The sequence below is a fragment of the Nothobranchius furzeri genome, chromosome 17, assembly GCF_043380555.1.
Source record: "Nothobranchius furzeri strain GRZ-AD chromosome 17, NfurGRZ-RIMD1, whole genome shotgun sequence".
Lineage (NCBI taxonomy): Eukaryota > Metazoa > Chordata > Actinopteri > Cyprinodontiformes > Nothobranchiidae > Nothobranchius > Nothobranchius furzeri.
The window spans coordinates 37,912,988-37,933,101 of NC_091757.1; positions in this window are offsets into that span (position 1 = coordinate 37,912,988).

A 20,114-nucleotide genomic window follows, 5' to 3' on the forward strand; every position below is an offset into this window, starting at 1 on the left:
AAACATCAAAAGTGGAATGAGAATGAAACGTAAAGAGAGACGCGCATCTGTGGAGAATTTACTGGATGAAATGATACGCCAGTAGAATTAATGCACCAATCCCGAGTCCAGAGGATAAAAAATGGGCGGTGTTACCATGATGCATGAGTCACTTTTGTTTTAATCACTGTAAGCGTGTGTGTTTTATACACGCCATGTAGACACACACACACCCACGTGTATAAAATACACCCATTTTAGAGCAGCTCCTCATTTCTCTCCCAGACAGTTTGCTTGCGTTGCATCACTTGTCTTACGTTGCATATGATGACAAATCCTATATCTAATTTACTCAGCCTTTCTGCAGCACCCACAAACTCTCTCCTATTAAATAAATGATCTGGGTTCAGAGGCTGCCGAGTGTTACGAGAAGCACCGCCTCCAGTGTGTGTGTCCGAGTGTGTGCATACACGCGCTTTGAGATTGGTGAGGGGTAGATGGCGACTGTGGGTTGCTCTTATTTGTACGTGTGTGTGTGTGTGTGCGCGCGCGTGCACATTTGCGTGTTTATTTTCACGCTTGTGTGTTTGTCATGAGTGAGTCCTCGGGGAATGCTGTCTCCACAGTTACCGCCTCCTCTGGTGGCCCATCATTAATAGTCTGCCTGGTGTTGTTGAATTGGACATGGTGAGGGGAAAAAAGAAAGAGAAAAGAAAAAAAAAAGCTGCAGTCACTTATATGAAGTCATAACCCATAAAGTCATTTAACAACCTGGAATAATAAACACCTCAACAAGTAAATAAATAATCAGGAAATCAACAGATCAGAGTAAGCAACAGTTTCTTTTAAAAGTTAATTTGAGCGTGTGTGTGTATGTGTGTGTGTGTGTGTGTGTGTATGTGTGTGTGTGCATATGTGTGTGTGTGTGTGTAGGTGTGTGTGTGTGCATGTGTGTGTGCATGTGTGTATGCGTGTGTGTGTATGTGTGTGTGCATGTGTGTGTGCGTGTGTGTGCATGTGTGTGTGTGTGTGTGTGCATGTGTGTATGTGTGTGTGTGTGTGTGTGTGTGTGTGTGTGTGTGTGTGTTTGCATGTGTGTGTGTGTGTGTGTGTGCACGTGTGTATGTGTGTGGGAGCATTTGCTGTTTGTTTTTCCTCTTTGTCTCATTTCTCCCCCACCTCTCCTGAGTGAAGAGAAATTGAGAAACCAATCTAAAATCCATCAGGACTTCCCTGCCCGCAAGACCCTATCCCTCTAACCCCCCAGCCCCCACCCCCAATCTACCAGGCACCACACACACACACACACACACACACACACACACACACACACACACACACACACACACACACACACACACACACACACACACACACACACCTCACTCTTGTTTTTTGTGTTGCAGGCGTCTGGAAATTGGATGAGATGTTCGTTTAGCGGGCAGCTGGTCTGGGGCCGATATGAATTGCGTTTCCCAACGCCAGGAAAGGTCAAGCCCCCTCGCCTTGACAGAGTGCATCAGCCTATTGAGTGGCGCTTTAGTCCATTTACCAACAACCAATGGCATGGCGGCAGACAAGAGAGAGTGAGGCACAGAACTCTGTGTAGTAAAGAGAAAAGAATGACAACACGTCAGATATAAATTCATTGTTTCTCATCACCCAGCTGGGGCGGGAACGGCTGGGAGTGATGGCCCCGGATGGGGGAGGGGGGGGAGGTAGGGGGGGTATGACCGTCTGAGTGGGCTGTGCATGTGAGATGGGAAATGAGCTTCTTTACCACCAGTGGCACAAAGTCACTAGTTAGTGAGGCTTCTCTCAGGTCTCGTTCGAGGAATTATTTAAAAATAAATATTTTATTTGCCCGCTTTCTTTGATTTTAAAGAGGGAGAAATAATGTTTTTTCCAACGGAATGAGCACATTCCAAATAAAATGCTGAAATGCTGAAAACAGACATCACAACTGCACACACAACTGCAGGACTCGTCTCACCTTCCCTCCCCCTCCTCTCTGACGCGCATGCATAGAGAAAAGGGTCGCTGTCTCTTTAATTTTCATTCCTGCGTATCTGGAGGAGTTAAAGCAAAGCAATTAAAACAAAGGCATATTTAACATGAGGTTAATGATTGGCTGACCCTGCAGTCAGCACAGTGACAATATCTTAATTATTGAGAAACCTAAAGTCATTACGCCTACGAATGGCCCGAGGAGCATCTCTATTGATTGGGATCCAGTCCCATTACAGGCCCAGTCTGGACCATTGAAAGCCTTATTATAGACACTCTACCCCTCCCTTTCCCTCTTACCTCTGCTCTCTATCCTTCCCTTTTCCCCTCTTTGTCTCTTCCTGTGAACTATCAGATGTGCTGAATGTCGACACAAGAGCCAGACGAGAATTGGGAGCCTTATTGCTTTCGAAATCAAATTCATATCAGCTGATATTTTTGCTGAGGAATTATTGTTTTTGTCTCTCCTTCATTTTAATTCCCTTTCTTTCGTTCTTTTTGTCACTTTGAATTGATCCGTTTTCTTGTCCAGGTTCTTGTTTGAAGACCACCGCAGTGATTTGGATATTAAAATTTCTACAATTTAGACTTTTTCTACATTTGTAAATAAAAACGACTTTTCATGCCTTATGGAGCAGTAAATGCTTTGCAATTCTCATTTGAAGTGAACATTAGAATAATGATGATTAAGTGTTTCTTTTCAGTTCACGCACCAAAAATGTTCTAGTGCTTAACCCTTTAGCTTTCACGTGAAAAAATACAACGAAAAATCTCTTTTATTATATTATTTCTTCATTTGAGGCAATAAGAGCTAACGCTAAATGTAAGATAATAACTATTATTTCTAACTCTGAAATACTTTTGTTTCATTGGCCTTTTTAATAGAATATATATTTTCTATATTTTTCTTAAAACTTAAAATGATTACAGTCAAATATGGACACGTGTCAGGTAAAGACTTAAAGGTGTAGTTTACTTGTTTATTACAAGTTTGTTAATTAGTTTAGAGTTACTTAAATACAAACAAAACAAAAACTGTGATGCTCCAGTTTTGAGATGCAGAAATTTGCTGGTGCAGAGGTGGGCTGAAAACAGCAGGTTTACTCATTATTACTAGCCTGGTCTACCAGGCTCCTCCTCTGTTTAATTCTGCACAGAGAAAGGGTCTGGGAACTCTCCTATTCAAATAACCCCACCCCATGAGAATTCTATCTGAGCCAATCAGCGCTGAGTGGCGTACGTCACACACCATAACGCCAAATTTGTAGAACATGGCGACTGAAGCGGAGTTCGCTGCAGCTCTTTCCTTCGTTCTAAATGACTTGGACACATCTTTAAAACAACAAGTATAAGCGGTAAAAGCCTTTCTTCTAAAAAAAGATGTTTGCACCGTCGCCAGCCGCCATTTTTGACTACAGCTAAAAAACTACAACGTTGTGCGGTACAGTCGGCATTTTCGTCTTTTTTCTGATTGTTTATTTTTGAGCTGCCTAGCCCCGCCCCTCATGTGCCTCTCTGACTGTGAGTTACCAGACTCTTTCTCTGTGCAGAATTAAACAGAGGAGGAGTCTGGCAGGCTAGGCTATATTTTTATATGCACACACTTTGCCTCTGATTGGCTAACAGAGCACATTCAGCCATGTTGCAAAGTCACTATCACCAAGACATTCTCCGCTCTCTCTCCTCACTGCAAAAATGTTTTTAAAAGGCTTCTTGTGGGCCGTTGCGAGCCAAGACGGTGAGGCCATGAGTGCAAATTCACAGTGTGACATAGATATGTGAGGATTCTCTAATCCTAGAGTTTCACTGTCTATTTTCTATCAGAAGCTAATGCAGGAAATAGGTGTAGGAGACTATTTTTATGTTCAGCCTGCATGAAAAACTCAGAGTGACCCATTATTATCAGAAATAATCATACAAAACTATTTTTCAGTAAACCACACCTTTAAGATTAAGGTTAAGATCTGCTAAAGTAAGGTAAAAATATTCAAATTTCTGTTCAAACATCTCCACATTTTGTTTATTTTTTTACATTTACTTGTTCTTTTTAGTTATATAATGACTAACACCCGTTTCTACTAAGTGGTTGACCTGAACGCTTCCCTGAACTGTTCAGTACAGGTGGTTCAGAATGCATGACCAAGTCCTCCAAACACACCCACATCACCCCGCTTCTCCTCCAGCTTCACAGGCTGCTGGTTAACTTCAGGGTTCATTTCAAGATCCTGGTTCTGGTCTTTAGGGCCTTACATGGACAAGCACCATCATACATCATTGATCTCCTCAGTCCCTACACCCCCAGCAGGTCCCTGAGCTCCAGTGACCAAAGCCTACTGGTTGTGCAGCGCACCAGGCTAAAGACTAAAGGTGACAGATCATCTGCTGCTGTAGTCCCCAGACTCTGACTCTCTCGCCCTGAGCCTGAGATCAGTGGACTCAGTGGTTTCCTTTAAAAAGCAGCTGAAGACTCACTTGTTCAGGCTGGCTTTTGTATGACCTCCTTTTTATCCTCTTCTTCCTCACTAGTTTCTTTTCATGCTGGTGTTTCTATCAACTCTGTCTTTTTCGGGAACCTTTTTTCTTTTCATTTTTTCTTCAAAGTTTTTAATCTAAAAATTTCATGATTTTCATTTATTGATTATCTTTAATTTTGTTGTTCTTGTGAAGTGATTTTTATCTTGAAAGGCGCTATGTAAAAGATCATTTCTTCTTCTTTTTTAAAGGAGAAAAGAACATTTATTATAAAGTGTGCGTAAAACACTGTTTTGTGCACTTTTGATCATATTTATTAGCCTGGCCTGCCAGACTCCTCCTCTGTTTAGTTCTGCACAGAGAAAGGGTCTGGGAACTCTCCTAATCAAATAACCCCACCCCATGAGAATTCTATCTGAGCCAATCAGCGCTGAGTAGCGTACGTCACACACCATAATGCAGAGTTTATCGAACATGGCGACTGAAGCGGAGTTCGCTGCAGCTCTTTCCTTTGCCTAAATGACTTGGACATGCCTTTAAAACAACAAGTAGAAGTGCTAAAAGCCTTTCTTGTAAAGAAAAATGTTTGCGCCGTCGCCAGCCGCCATTTTTGACTAGCTAAAAAGCTACAGCGTTGCACGGTACAGTCGGCATTTCCGTCTTTTTTCTGATTGGTTATTTTTGAGCTGCCTAGCCCCGCCCCTCATGTGCCTCTCTGCCTGTGAGTTACCAGACTCTCTTTCTCTGTGCAGAATTCAGCAGAGGAGGAATCTGGCAGGCCGGGCTACATATTTATTATTTGTGCAAACATGTGATGCAAAAATAAAAGTGCCAATAAAACACTGAGCCTAGTTTGTCCATTCCATCTTGAGTTATGACTCTTAGAACTGTATTGTTGTCGCGGCTGGGTTTTATTTATCACTCTGATAGTTTTAGGCAAGGGTCCCCACATTTAAAATCAGTGATTCTTTTTGTTTTATTCCTGCAGTAAAACTTTGTGTTTCCTTAAGCAACATTGAATTACCACAAAGATATTTTATAGTAAATTTCTGACCATAAAGTTTTGTTAACTTACACAAACTCTTCATGCTTTTTGTGTCTTAATCTGAATATTTTAGAACCCTTAGTTCAAATAATATGAATTAAATTCTAACATTTGGACATTTTAACAATATTTTGGTTTCACCTAAAACTCTAATCACAAACACAACGATTGAAAAGTAATAAAACAAACATTTACTTCCATTTATCTTATTAAGCTCAGACATGAGTCAAATGCACTAAACAAAAAGGTAAATTACTGTTTAATCAATGACTCTGCTTTAGAAAAATACTTTTTACAAGAACACAGAATAAAAGCAGCCCTACCTGATAAATCAAATATATGTGGCTTAGCTGCACGCATGCATCCAGGTGTAGATGCACACTGCCGTTTCTCCAGTGACCAGTAACTTTGGCGCAGCACCACCCAGTTCACATTAAACATGGGGCCAGAGAGTAAAGCTGCATGTCATCATGCATGTTTGAAGATAAAAAGTGGGGCCAGAACAACCTCTCCTTTGTCACCTCTTCCTCCTCTTGTGGGAGTGACACAGCATGGGGAGATCGGAGATTTAATTACCCAATCAGTGTGTGCCGTCCTTATTAAAACACTACTAACAGCGCTCCATTATTGAAATACCCCCCACTGGACTCTTCTTAATTCATTAAATGAATTAGCACCAGCACCTTTAATAATTCATATGATGTCTACATATTTATTTATTATTATTTCCCACAGAGAGTAACTAAGAAGAAAAGAAAAAAAAATAACCTGTGAAAACGAAGCAAGTGTTGTAAGATGACACTGAACAGAGAAACTAGGAGAGACTCAGACTCATTAACTACAAACAACAAGAAACATTCATTCAGAAGAATAGAGGAAACTTTTTATTATGTTGCCAGAAATAAATCTGAGTGACATTCCTCGTTTACTAAAGTTCATAGGTCAGTATTTGCAGCCATAAACAACGACGGCGTCTAACAACGCATCTTTCGGCACTTTACTTCCTGATTGTGTCTGTCTCGTTTGCGTTGCATTATTGTGCTAATGACAATGTCCTTGAGCTAAAAGCAGAAAATAATAAAAGAAAAGGAAGAGTCAAAAGACAAATAAGGCGAGGAATCAGACTGGGATCTTGCTGTGCCTCTATGCAGCTTTAATTGACACATCTGCATCCCTGATGAAATATTTACCGCCTCTGACGATGGCTCGGTGGTGCGTGGCGATCAGCGCTGTGCTGCTGATGGTGGAGTCGGCATGCTGGTGATGCTGTCGGCACACGTCCATCTCTGGTGGGGTTTTTGCTTTATTTAAACCTGGTGACTGTCTTTAGTGATCTGAGTGAAGTTACAACAGTTTAAGGTTTTAATTTGTAAACTTTTCAATGCTCAGTTTGTTTTGGACATTAATTCTCTATTTCCATGTACAGTTACTGATTCACCATGCAGTTAGGATAAATAACTCCATGTGTGGGGGCCGATCTCAAAATAGTATTTTAATAAATTAACAGCTACAATGTTTGGATATTTTGCTCCTTGTAATAAGGAAGTCGCTTTTCCCACCACGTTTATTCAGGAAACTAACATGACAGGGCAGAAGGTTTAAATATCCCAAAACAAATGTGTAGTCAAATCCAAAATATATAAAATTTCACCTGAATGCTTGAATTCAAATATAAACTTGACTGTTTTAACTAACAATTTAGTGAATGTGTAATTTCTGACAGGAAGTCATCTAAAAGCAACCTACCAAATTAAAAGCAGCGTGAAACGTGTCCTTGTCGCACATCTCAGAGTCTCAGATCCTGTTTTCCACCATGGAGCAGTTATCAGTGGTTCTGACTGGGTTCTCTGTCAACGTTAATATATTACTAGAAAATTCCTGAAGAAATTTTAAAAAGGGACCTGCCACCTGGCACAAGATAGTGTCATGTGTTGTAGAGGCCCAAAAAGATTATATTTGTGTGACATTGGGGTGATAACCCAAATATCATGTACCCCACTTCCCATGGCTGAGCTGGTCGTTTTGATGCAACATGTGTGGGACTCTCAGAGTCAGAATCAGAAGGTTTTATTGCCATATGTGCGAGAAATCACAACATAGGAAATCGCTGTGGCACTTGGTGCAAAAGAAGATAGGACTAAGAGATAAACAAATATTGGAAGAAATAATTATCCATCCATCCATCCATCCATCCATTTTCATCCGCTTATCCGGAGTCGGGTCGCGGGGCCAGTAGCCTAAGGCGAAAGACCCAGACTTCCCTCTCCCAGCCACTTGAGATTCCTCCTCCGGGGGAATCCCAAGGCATTCCCTGGCCAGGTGAGAGACATAGTCCCTCCACCGTGTCCTGGGTCTACCTTTAGGTCTCCCCCTGGTTGGACGTGCCCGGAAAACCTCACCTCACCTCACTTCACGTTTTCATATAACATTTGTGAGGGTGCATGGCCCTAAAAAAGATCATTTCTTGAAGAAAATTTGAAAGTGACCCTCCAGCTGGCCAAAATGAAAAACGGGCAAGCCAATTAAAGAGGCATTTTTACGATGTTTTTTGTTAATTACGTCGCCACGGTAAATTTGATTGTTTAGAAAAGTAATAGCACACCTCCTACAGCCGAAACGGTTGTTTTGATGTTGTAGCGTTATGAACATGCCATTTTCTGCCCTTAAAAGCTGCCCTTTGACACAGTGACAGTGTGCACAAATTGCCAGGGTTGTGCGCCTGTTCCTGTTTACATTCCAGCAAAGAAGACAGAAGAAGGACGAAGAATGCTTTTCATTAATTAATCAAAGAACTTTATTTCTAATAAAGCTAATCAAAACAACTGTTGGTCAATAATAATCAGGTTATAAATCTGTGAAATCACAATGTTATGATTTCTGTGTTTAATGAATTACAGGACTTTTCTCTGAGCTAGACATTCTGATCCACATAAGATAAACACATGACACATTGCTCCCTCATCCAATCAGAACTTCTTTTCTGTTGCGGGGCAGAGTCTGTGGTGTTTACTTAATCGGTCCACTCTGATTTGTTAAGAATTATAAACAACTAAGTTAATAAAACAGAACAACGCCATTTTAAGTTCAGTTCCAACAAAGCATTCAACGTAGTTCAACTTGGTTCGATGCAGTTCCAACCAAGGACTCGACCAGCTCTCAAATCCATCATCGCTAAATAAAGTACAGACTGGCCAGCTGTATTTTCTACTTTTAAGCTGAGAACTGTCAAGCTGGAAATTCTGTCGTTTATCAACAAGACGACGGTTCCTTCAGAATAAAAGCTGAACTCTCTACGTGACGCTGACACCTGCCGTTGCTACCGGGAGTCTATCTGTAGACTGGTTTGTCGTGCTGCAGACGCTGTGCTATCAGTTCCAGCACCAAAGGAGGGTCAGAGGACCTGGCATTCCGGATCATACACGGGAGTCTCCGAAGGCACGTAGTCCGGCATAGATGGCGTTTCATGTCTCTTCCTCCTGAAGTCCCTCGTGGTTAGTTAGTCAAAACAACATCTTACATCAGACTCGCCTCGCACCAGATGGAGATTCTGAACTGACACACACAAACCAACACTTCAGCATCCAAATCCATATTCATCCATCATTAGAGAATTAGTCCTGGTGATTGTTTCGAATAATTGTAAAAATAAATATTCTTTAACATCCCATATTTCTCTTTTCTTGTCTTTAAGTCAATACAAAGTGTTTGAATAAAATTCCCTGTGGTAAAAACAACCTCTTCTGATTCTAAGGTAAGATTAATTTATAGACCTTAATAAAGTGTAAAAATATACAAAATAAATATAAAATTTGTGGGGGTGCACTCTGCCGTTCGAGTCGCATTAACGTCCGCGGGAGAAAATTACGAATCCTCTGGTGAAGAACAATAAGGTATCTGCCAGAATGGCAGGTTCCTTAATTATATTTACATTTCAGGGATTAAAGGTAAGTTTTATCGTTTAGAACCCAAATTTCCAGATTGTACTTTTTATGTTTAGATTCAATTCTAAATGATCATGTTATTAAGTTTGAAGCTCAATTGGGTAAAAAGCGGCTGTTAGTTTTGAAGGTAACACTTCATAATCATTGCCCCGTACTTGTGTCACAACACACACTATGTACTGATGAAACTGTAATAAGGCTCACACCTGATGTTGGTGTGTTTGCATGCATGCGGGTTCTTCACTGAAAATCTTTATGTATAAAAGCATATAGAGTGTTGTGTGTTTACTGGGCTTTCTGTGTGTCTGTGTGTGTGTGTGGGTGTGTGTACCGTGCTGTCAGGATGTGGCGGCCCTCTCAGCCATGTCATAGACAGCTTCGTCGAGGGTGGCAGGCGGGGAAAATGATGATGATGAAATTAAAATTCTGCGCCTGGCAGAAGGGGCTACTGCGATTTCACTGGCGGCTGTGCGCATCGATCTGTTCCAGCATTTGACTTTCAACCATGACAAAACTGTGGGCAAATTAATTGTTCTCCAGGATATTAGGCATCAGAGTCCATTAATCCTCTCTGGAGCACCACGCCGCATGAATACTAATCGTCTTTCCAGGCAGCCGTCTCATCCCGTGCTCCCTTTCTCTCTCTTTTTTCTTCTCCTGTCTCTTCTTTAGCTGTCTTCTTTTCTGACTCACATTTGGAATATATTCCCTTCTATGTTTTAACTCTACCTTCCTTTCTCTCTTTCCTTATTCCTGTTTTGGTTTTTGAGCCTTTGCTAGTTTAATCGTCCATATTCTGCTCCCTACAAACTTTTTTTAAAATCTAGAAGCATTTTTTAATTAAAAAAATGAAAAATGAATCTGAGTATTGTTTAAAGTTTTGGATTAACAACGAGGAAAGGAAGTGTGACCTAAAAAAGGTGACGACGAGGAAAACAAATCCAGTTCAGGCTCTGAAATTAGTTTTTGAATGATCCACTCTCTTTCTGTATATTTCACCTGTATTACTTCTTGCAGATAAGACTGAGCTAATGGTGTAGTATTAGTCTCTATGAGGATCAGCTTGGCATTTTAGAGAGGGAGGGAAAATGGCCCCCAACACCAATTATGTAAGATATTAACACATTAGCCAGAGCAGGATCTAATTGGATGGTGGCCCTGTGCACCATGACAACAATCACCTAGACCCTGTTTATCTCGTAATTGATAGTCTGGAGCTTAAGCAGCAGAGGCATCAAAAATTCATGCAGCAAAATACTTCTTTTCAAGCCCCATATTGATTCGTTTTTATATTCCACCCTCTAACCAGGTAATTGTAAGTGTTTTAGGACGAGCTTCAGTTATTGACGTTATTTTGTGTTTTGGCCACAGGTCTGTGGCAGTAATGCTGTGAGGTCTCTGACACTCAGGCACGTGGGGTCACGGGTCCAGACACAATATATTCACAGCCCCGGTGTATCGACAAACCATCGCCAGTATCGGCTATGTCCCATAATAAATATGTATGCTGTAGATAGGTATTTGTAAGGCAGAAATAATAGGTTTTCAGGGTATTGTTGAGCCACCAGCCCAAGGGAACAGTCTGCCATCAGCATAAACTAATCTAAAAGGCATTCTGTTAAATCCACAAAGATTATTAAGGAATAAATACTAAACAAAGCATATTTTATTTCTGCTGGTCATCTGGAGGAAATGAACTACGTAGAACAAGGGAGCAGTTTTAATACAACCTTGTATACTACTACTACTACTACTACTACTACTACTACTACTACTACTACTACTACTACTACTACAACTACTACTACTAATAAAAATAATAATAACGTAAAATGGTAAATGAGCTGTATTTGTATAACACCTTCCAGCATTCTACAACTCCCCAAGGTGCTTTACAACACATTCACCCATTCACACGCAGGTGATGATGAGCTACATCATAGCCACAGCTGTCCTGGGCCAGGCTGACAGCAGTGAGGGTGCCATGCACTGGCGCAACCAGTTCCTCTGACCAGCAGCAGCTGAGGAGGGTGATGTCTTGCCCAACGACCGTGACAGGCACAGCACAAGGCAACAGTGGTGGATATGGTAGTTAGGGATGGGTACAGAATTTGGCACTTTTTAAGGTACCGACCAAATTCCACAGTACCGACTGAGCACTGATTCACTTCATTTGAAACGGTGCCTCGTTTCGGTACCCGTCCTTCTTAACTAGAACTTGCCTAGACAGCTGCGCATGCGCAAGAGCGTTATGTCGTTGGTCGCTGCGAGCGAGTTGTAAACAGAGCAGCATAGGTAGAAAGAACGCACGCTAAAGCTTGGGTCCACTTCACTAAATGTGATGGGTAACTGGGTGATGATGAAACCAGCGACAACAATCTAAGTGAGACATCCTCATCTTAATCTGCTCCGGTAGGTAAATAAAATGTTTAAGATAACGTTAGCTTGATATTTTAGCTTCCGTTTCACTAATGGTGCGTTCGCCTTCTCCTCGGAACTCCGAATTGTTGACTAGAAGAACATGAACGCGCTCTAAAGTTTGGCTTCACTTTACTAAATGCGACGGGTGATTAGGTGAAGATAAAACCAGCGACAATGATCTAAGTGTGAGGCATCATCGTTTAAATCTGCTCCAGCAGTTAAATAAACTGTTTAAGATAACGTTAGCTTGAAAAAATAGCTTCCATTGCCACCAATGTTATCAACTAATGGTGTGTTTGCTTTCTCCTGGGAAATTCTAACTTCCCAGTAGGAAAAATCAATTGAAAAAGGACGGCAAAAGGAATGAAGATACACAGTAAATTTAGTTCACAGTAAAGATGTTTGCTTCAGTTTAATTATCAGCTTATAAAACTACAAGGACGATGTTAAAATACAAACAGCTGTGTTTTATTTATTGTGATATTTATCAAATATGGTTATATATTGAGAAAAATATATATTTGATTATAAGAGAATTGAAATATTAAACACTCAAAAGTATCGAAAATTGGTACCGTTAAGTACCGGTATCGATTCGTAGGTACCGGGAATTAGTACCGGATCGATTGAAATGTCAAAGGTATCCATCCCTAAACTTACTTGTGACTTTTTGTCACACTATGAAAAGAAGCGATTCAGAAAGATGCAGGCAGCAAGGCAGAAAACTCTGGAGCATCAAATGACTCCACCCCCTCGCCAATAGGCGACCAAAGCCCTTTTTCCCAACATCACTACTAGTCCAAAAATGTCTCGATGCAGCGTGAGTTAACTTCAGTGTAGGTGGTTTTCTGTGCCAACTCAATGGCAAAGAAATTGGCTCTAGTGCAGGTGTCTCCAACTCCAGTCCTCAAGTGCAACCACCCTGCTAGTTTTCTGTGTTTCCTGCTCTACCACACCTGGATGGAGTAATTTAATCCTCACCTTACCACATTCATCTCTGCACAGGCCTGTTAATTATTCATTCATTTCAATCAGGTATAGGAGCAAAGAAACAGCTAACATGTGCAGGAAGACAGCCCTCATGGACGGAGTTGGTGACCCCTGCTCTAGTGGGTGCGCTCATCACGGCGTGTGGTGGAGGGGGACCTTTGGCACTTGTGACCCTTACATGACGCAAAGTAGCCTGAAGTGATCTGTATGCCTTGCAGAAGCACAGCACGGGACAACAATGGTGGCTTGCAACGATCTCTGAGGTCGCACTTTCAGCCCAGCTCGTCACACTTGGAACCTCATTTAAGAACGGAAAAAGCGGTGACAGCCACTGACTCGTTGCTAATGGAAACAACTTGAAGTCGAGCTTGCAATAGGAACAGACCCAACAGTGTTTCCTGCAAATGCTATCATGCATACCCTTTCAGTTCTCATGAAGTTTGATATTCCTGCTTGAAGTGAACTAGGCTTCATGGGAATGCTAAAGTTAGCTGCTGCTACCATTCACTTCCATGTAATTAAACATGTGATGTGGGATTGGCAGCTGTGAACTTGGCAGAAATGTAATGTGGTGTTGAACAGGTTTTGACTAGCTGTTAGCTAGCTATTTGATTTAGTCTCTATTTCACCATGCTGAGGTTGTTGTAGGAGCTATTCACAGGCAATGGTTCACAGTGTGTACAGAGAAACCATTCCTGTAGCCTAAGGCAGAATGATCTATAAGCTGCTTAAATCTCAAGGTCAACAGGTGTTTTTGAACCTGTTATGTTTTATTAGCTTTTTTAAAGGTTCCATAACAAGAGAACAAAGGTAAGCACATATAGGGATGCACATTGTCCAACATTTTTTTAACTGGTTATTGACTCCCCTTAACGGTAGGTTAACCGGTAACCAACCATTATTTTTGGTTTCACACATACCCATACATATGTTTCCACCTTGCCATGAAAATGCACACTTTACAGAAAAATTTGAAGATTGACTCAAATCTAATTTTTGGTGGTTTTGAATGTTGTTTCCTTCTGTTTCATTTAATGAGTTCATTTTTATGCTGAGTTTGATGTTTGACCACAAATTGGACAAGCCACAGTTGTTTTGTTATTAGAAGCACACAGTTATACTTGTGTACTGGACTTTAAAAGACTGTTAATGACAGAATGGGAGTATTAGTGAATCAGGAGTCAAAAGAGCAGAGTGAACAAAAGAATTAGCAGGAAGAGGAAGGAAACAGAGCGTGGAGTAAGGGTGAGAAGGTAGGAGCAGGAGAGCAAGTCCCTGGTGGGCACCCTCTGACTAAATCTCCCCTCTGCTCTCAAGCTTCCTCTCCTCTCTTCTAGTGCTAATTAATTGGGCTTGGGAATCAACACTCTTATCTTAAATCTGCTCCTTAATTGAGCGGTCCTTTCTGCCAGCTCCAGACAGCTCAGCGTGCATCTTCTGCATGATTTAGAGCTAAACACACTGTTACCTCATTGCCAACCTCATAACTTAGGAAGCATTATTAAACCAATCACATGTTAATCATAATTAGAGTATTGATGATTTTAAGGTGTGTTGTTGTTTCTCTGACCTTTTTCCACTAAAGGTGCAAATAGTCAACGAACAGGTTCTGTTCTTTGGAGGTAAATAAATGATCAGTATTGTGTGTTAGTAAACAAAGAGCAAACTTATTTTTAGTAACAGACTTTCTAAATATTGGTGCAGTGAGGGAAAAATATTTAGCTGTCAGAAATGTATTGGAAAGATTGATTTTGAGTATTACTTTGCAGCATGGGCATGTCTACCAACCAAAAGCACCATTTTCCAGGGCACTTTCATTTACCACCAGGGGAAGGTACTCCAGCTGGCCCAGTAGGATCACTGGGTGGGACTTGTGTTTGACGGATTTTTACAAGCTAAAACATCTAAAGTATGTGACAGATATAGTTCAAACAAACATTTAAATAGAAGTACAACATATGTGGGATTCTGCATTAGACAAAGCTGATTAGAAAATTGCTTTTATGGCCCCGCTGACTTGCATTCACTTTTGTATTGTTCCGGGGACCCATGAGACACCCGGAAAGAGAGGAGCCTCGGGCTCCCTAAAGTCTGAAAAGACTTCAGATTACGGTCTAAATGTTTAGATGAGGTGTCTCCCAACACATCCCTAGCGAGCCAGTAGCTCCCGACGCTCTTGAAAGTCACGCACCTGGAAGCATAGTGAGCCATCTCGCCTGACTTAAAAATGGCGGCCTAATTAGGGCGGGACGACTTTTAAATTTGATGATGTGGTATCTAAAGTAAATACCACAGCAGCTGAACTTGGTTACTATATGTGGTCAGAGGATTTACTCTGGTCCATTTAAGCATTTCTTTGTGTGCACAAAGCTTGCCTTTTTTTTTAAGAAGAAAGAGTCTTAGGCGATTTAAATCTAATACAGTAAAGGTATGGATTGTTTGGTGTGTTCTTGCTGTCTTGAGTTTCAAATTCCATCTTTCAGTTCTTTTTAAAACACAGAAAAGGTTTATTTACCTTCAACGTTTCGTTTGTGGCTGCAAACATCATCAGGCTGACGCCGATGGTGGCGTCAGGTCCTTCGTTTATCCACGGGCAGCAGAGGACGTTGTCGCCCTCTGCTGCCCGCGGATAAACGAAGGAAGTGACGCCACCATCGGCATCAGCCTGATGATGTTTGCAGCCGCAAACGAAACGTTGCAGGTAAATAAACCTTTTCTGTGTTTTAAAAAGACCTGAAAGATGGAATTTGAAGGTATGGATTGGTTCGTCCAATCTGGGTGGATGCTATCCCCTCCTACCATGGGAGTGGTAATGTGTTCCCCAAGTCAATAAAAAGGAGCATTTGGGCGTTTTTCGGGGGATTTCATTTGGCTGAATTCCTCCTGGTTCCTGATGCATCGAACCTGTACTAATGTGGGCTCATTATAAAGTTTCTGATGTCAAAGATTCTGTCTCGGGGAGCCTTTCTTCAGAACATACTCATCGGCCGATTCAAAGGTGGCAATTCCTGGCTGAATTCCCTACAATGGCAAACTGTCCCCATTTTCTGTTAATATCTAATCTAAAATTAGATTTTTCTGGAAGTAAAATAAAAATCTGATTATTGCACAAACCTTTGGATAAACGTGTTCAAGTCTGTATTACTGGAAACATGCAGATTTGTTGCAGCATGGATCCCTGTTTTTGTCAACTTTGAACACAGCGGCTGGAGCGGGTTCTGCTGCAGACGAGCTTCTAAAGAAGACAAAGTGATGTCGGTTAAACGGGCCTGGGATGGGAGCTGAAAATCATCCTCAGTAAAACATTCTGGGTGACAGTAAAGTCCTACTGTTAATAGCTTGTTAACACAAATTAAGTGCCATTTGTTTATGAACACATGATGAACACTGGCTTTCAAACTTTCTGGACATCTGCTGTGATTTAGTTTCAACAAATTTCCAGCAACTGGCTCAGCTGATTCTCCCATTTAGCGAAAAAAAGAAGAAAAAAAAACACAACTGTGTTTATCGCTCCGTGTAGCAGCTGCCAGACTTGCGGATGCGCTGATCTAGAAGCAGGGAAAAAGGACAAACCTTCAACCTTATTTTAATATTATCCACAAAAACTCAACAAAGCTTCAGTTTACCTGCAGTTTTTAGCTAGTGTAGCAAAACTTCACTTCTATGAGTAAAAAATAAAAAAAAATAAAATAAAAAAAAACATCAAAAAAGATTACATGAATCAGGAAAGCAGGAAGAAATGTTATTTCTGTTTTTACGTTTTTTACTTCAGTTCAAACTAGTTAGAATTTTCACATTTAACTTGTATTTTATTTAAAATATCTTCAGCTTTATTCATTTCATGAGAAATTTTGTATTGCATTGTTCGGAAAGATAATCATAACACAACACAACATAAAAATTACTTCAAAGTTTTGTATTAAATGCCATTTAAAGAACATTAACTGTTCTATAGTTTTTAGAAGTATTTGTTCATTTATGGCTTAAGACAATGAAAAACTGACTTTGCTGCTCAGGCTCTGGGCAGGGCACAGGGTCAGGGACTGAACAGGGGCAGGTTAACAGTGTGCTCAAAAAGTTATGTTACAGATCCATTCTAAAAAAAATGTCAATCACATAAAGTAGATTTGTATTTCATTATCTAAAAGTATCCAATTGTTTAAAACACAAAATATATTTCATTTAGTTTGAGTTTCAAAACAAGATTGTCACTTTTTCACTTTTTCTTTTATTTTTGTTTACAATAGTGATGTATTGAAATACAGAGAAAGCTATTTGTGAATACAATGCATGCTAATATTGTAAGCATAGCATTTTTAACATAGTAAGCATATTCAAGCATGGAAAGTGTGAATGAATTGAATGGCAGTAGCTCTTTTGTACTTTCCTTGTGTAAAAGTAACTCACAGTCTCCAAAAGCCTGGAGACCCCTGGTTTAGAGGGACATGCTATGAAGGATGTTTTTTAACTCCAGTTCTAAATACCTCACCAGTATGGGTTCCTATACTGCACCAGTTTGTCTATTATGAGTTTTTATGTGATCTCACTGCATTATTCTACAATGGCAAAAGTTTTTCTTGTGGTGCTGAAGTATTTAGAGTATTTTTACTTGTTGTGGTTATATTAAAACACACTATGCTTGCTTTTTATTATATATGCTATAGGTAAGGGACAATTATAAGGTGTCTGAAGTGATAGGTTACAATAATGTCAGGGAATATGTCATCATTTTTCACTGAATAGATTTCAAGAGATGGAGCATTGAAGAACTGCTGAGACTTTATCCCTAAAACTCAAATCTGGCTCTGCTTATGAAAAGTTCCCACCCGCGTGTTCTCTCTGGCCTGTGCTTGTGAATGGTTCCATCCACAAACACACATTAGGAGTCGTTCAGTGTGCCGGTCCAGCGCTTTGATTCTTTGTCTTGGAGAAAAAAGGAGTGATGTCACTGTTGCTTTGGGGGTTTCTGAGTTACTGGGAAGAGGTCTAAAAGGGTCAACACAACCTTAGATTCATCGCTCCCCACCCTTCCACTACCAAGTCCTAAACACGCTACCTTTCTTCTCCAAGAATTTTCCCTACAGAAGCTCCGTCCATTCTCACCTGGTATAGTTTAAAATTTGTAGAGTTTAAAGTTAAAGTTTAACCAAACCCCTTGTGATTAGTTTATCCTGAGACTTTAGAAGGAAACTTATTTGTGGGTTAAAATGCATCCTTATGCTAATGCAGTCAAAATCATCTAGTGTTTACAAATCCAATCCATTCTAGTCAACCTTCGTTGAATAAGTCAAGACAGTCAGAGTGCGTTTTATTTTACAAAAACATGTTTCGGCAATGTGAATCTATTGAAGTGCTTTGTGTACTTAATCCTGTTTTATCTGCATGACACAAGGTACAGGTCTTGTTAATCAACTGGGTGTTTCTGAGGAACACATGAAGCGTCGTTGTTTGTACGTTGGGCAACATGCTGGAGTTTTAGCATCATGAACTGGGAATAAAGTGCAAATAAAACTGCAGGAGGTAAAGTGGTGGCACACATTCACAATTCAACTCTAACTCAAGACCGAAGCTTTTTCCTTTGTTTAGTTCATTTCTTGTTATTTTTTCTATGTTGCATGTCATTTTCTTTACATATTTTCTCAGTCCAGGTCAAATGACTTTGACTAGATTTGGAAAACTATCATTTGTTTTGTACTTTTAAAAGAAGAAGAAGCTTAGAGTTACCCGGTGCATTGCAATGCAATGAGATGCCAAAGGGTCTTGGCCAAGAGTCCATATGCGCAGAGCTGGAAGCGAGACCAGGCTTCAGTGTATGCATAAAGATGTGGCTCATCTGGTATTTGCATTTAGTTTATTGGGAGGATGAGTAGACTAAGGAGCAGACTTCGTGTGATCCAGTGGAGAGGACGACTCTAATCTCAGCGTAAACAAACAAATACAGCTTCACAAACAGACACAATCCTCACTTGAGCACACATAAACAAAAACCCATTTATCATAAAGTCGGGAGAAAAATCCAACCAGTACCTGTTTTTGAATCAGTTCCTCCAAATATGAGCATTTTAATGAAAAACAAAAGAAGTTCTTTACGTGACTTTCATTAAAAGGAGGACAGAGGCAAGTGGGACATGACTCTTGGAGCTGAGTGCGATTGTAAACCCCCCCCCCCCCCCCCCCAAGCACCTGGTTGGACCCCCTCTCTGTCTTTCCCATTGCACAGGTCTTGGCGGTGAGGCAGAGCGGCCTCAGGGTTCGAGGGTCCCAGCTGTGTAAATGTTTTCAGTTGCTGTGTGACTAGAGCTCGGTCCTCCTTTTTGATCCGAAGCCAAGACAAGCCCAGCCTCGGTTGTTCTTGGCAGCTGCTGGGGACGAAAGAATGTCAGCATGACTTTAAAAATATGACGGTTTGTAATTTGGACCACAGAGTGAAAACTGAGCTGCTGGTACAGTTTGTGATTATCTAATTATGCCACCCCCTCCCTCCCTCTTTCTTGATTCCCTCTGACAAAATCCTAACCCCCCTTCTTTTATTCTTATCCAGGAATGAAGCCGTAAAGCTGCTTGTCCCCTGTGAATTATTTTTGGTGTAGGCGTAATGGCTTTGTGCCCTGCTGCATTACTTCTCCTGTGTTTCCTCTCATCCTTCCTCCACTGTAGAGTTGTTTTGTGTGTGCAGTTTATGGTAACCTGAGGTACACGTACCTCTGTTTTAAATATTAGGTCTAGTGTGTAGTTTTAGCGGACTTGACAAGGACTTAGTGGCATCGTAACATCCTTTTCATTGGGCATGCAACTGTTGGATACTAGATGAAATCAAACGCAAATTTTGGATTCACATTGAATTAGTATGTGTGACACATGTTTGGATGGTTTTACAAATATCTGGGTGTTGTGGGAAATTTCACAAAAAAATAGTTACTGTTTAGCAAGTTTCGTCAGAAGGTGTCTAGAGCACAGTTTACCTTAATTTTGTTCTGAATTTGGTCACAAAAGCCTCCCAAAGTCGTCTCGCATTTTATGTATCATTGAAAATAATTTGAGAGGCATCAAGGACAACTCTGCAACATCTTTTCTGAGACATTTATCTTGCAAACTTGGTCAAAATTTAGGCAACACATCAGCAACGTTATTAGTCTTGTTAATGATTAATTGAAAGTACCCAGTCCAGAGGCCGAATCGACAGTTCTCTTTCTGCACGCAATCAAACTGCGCTAGAACTAATCAGAGCAACAAACAATACGATGTAATCATCGCTACGG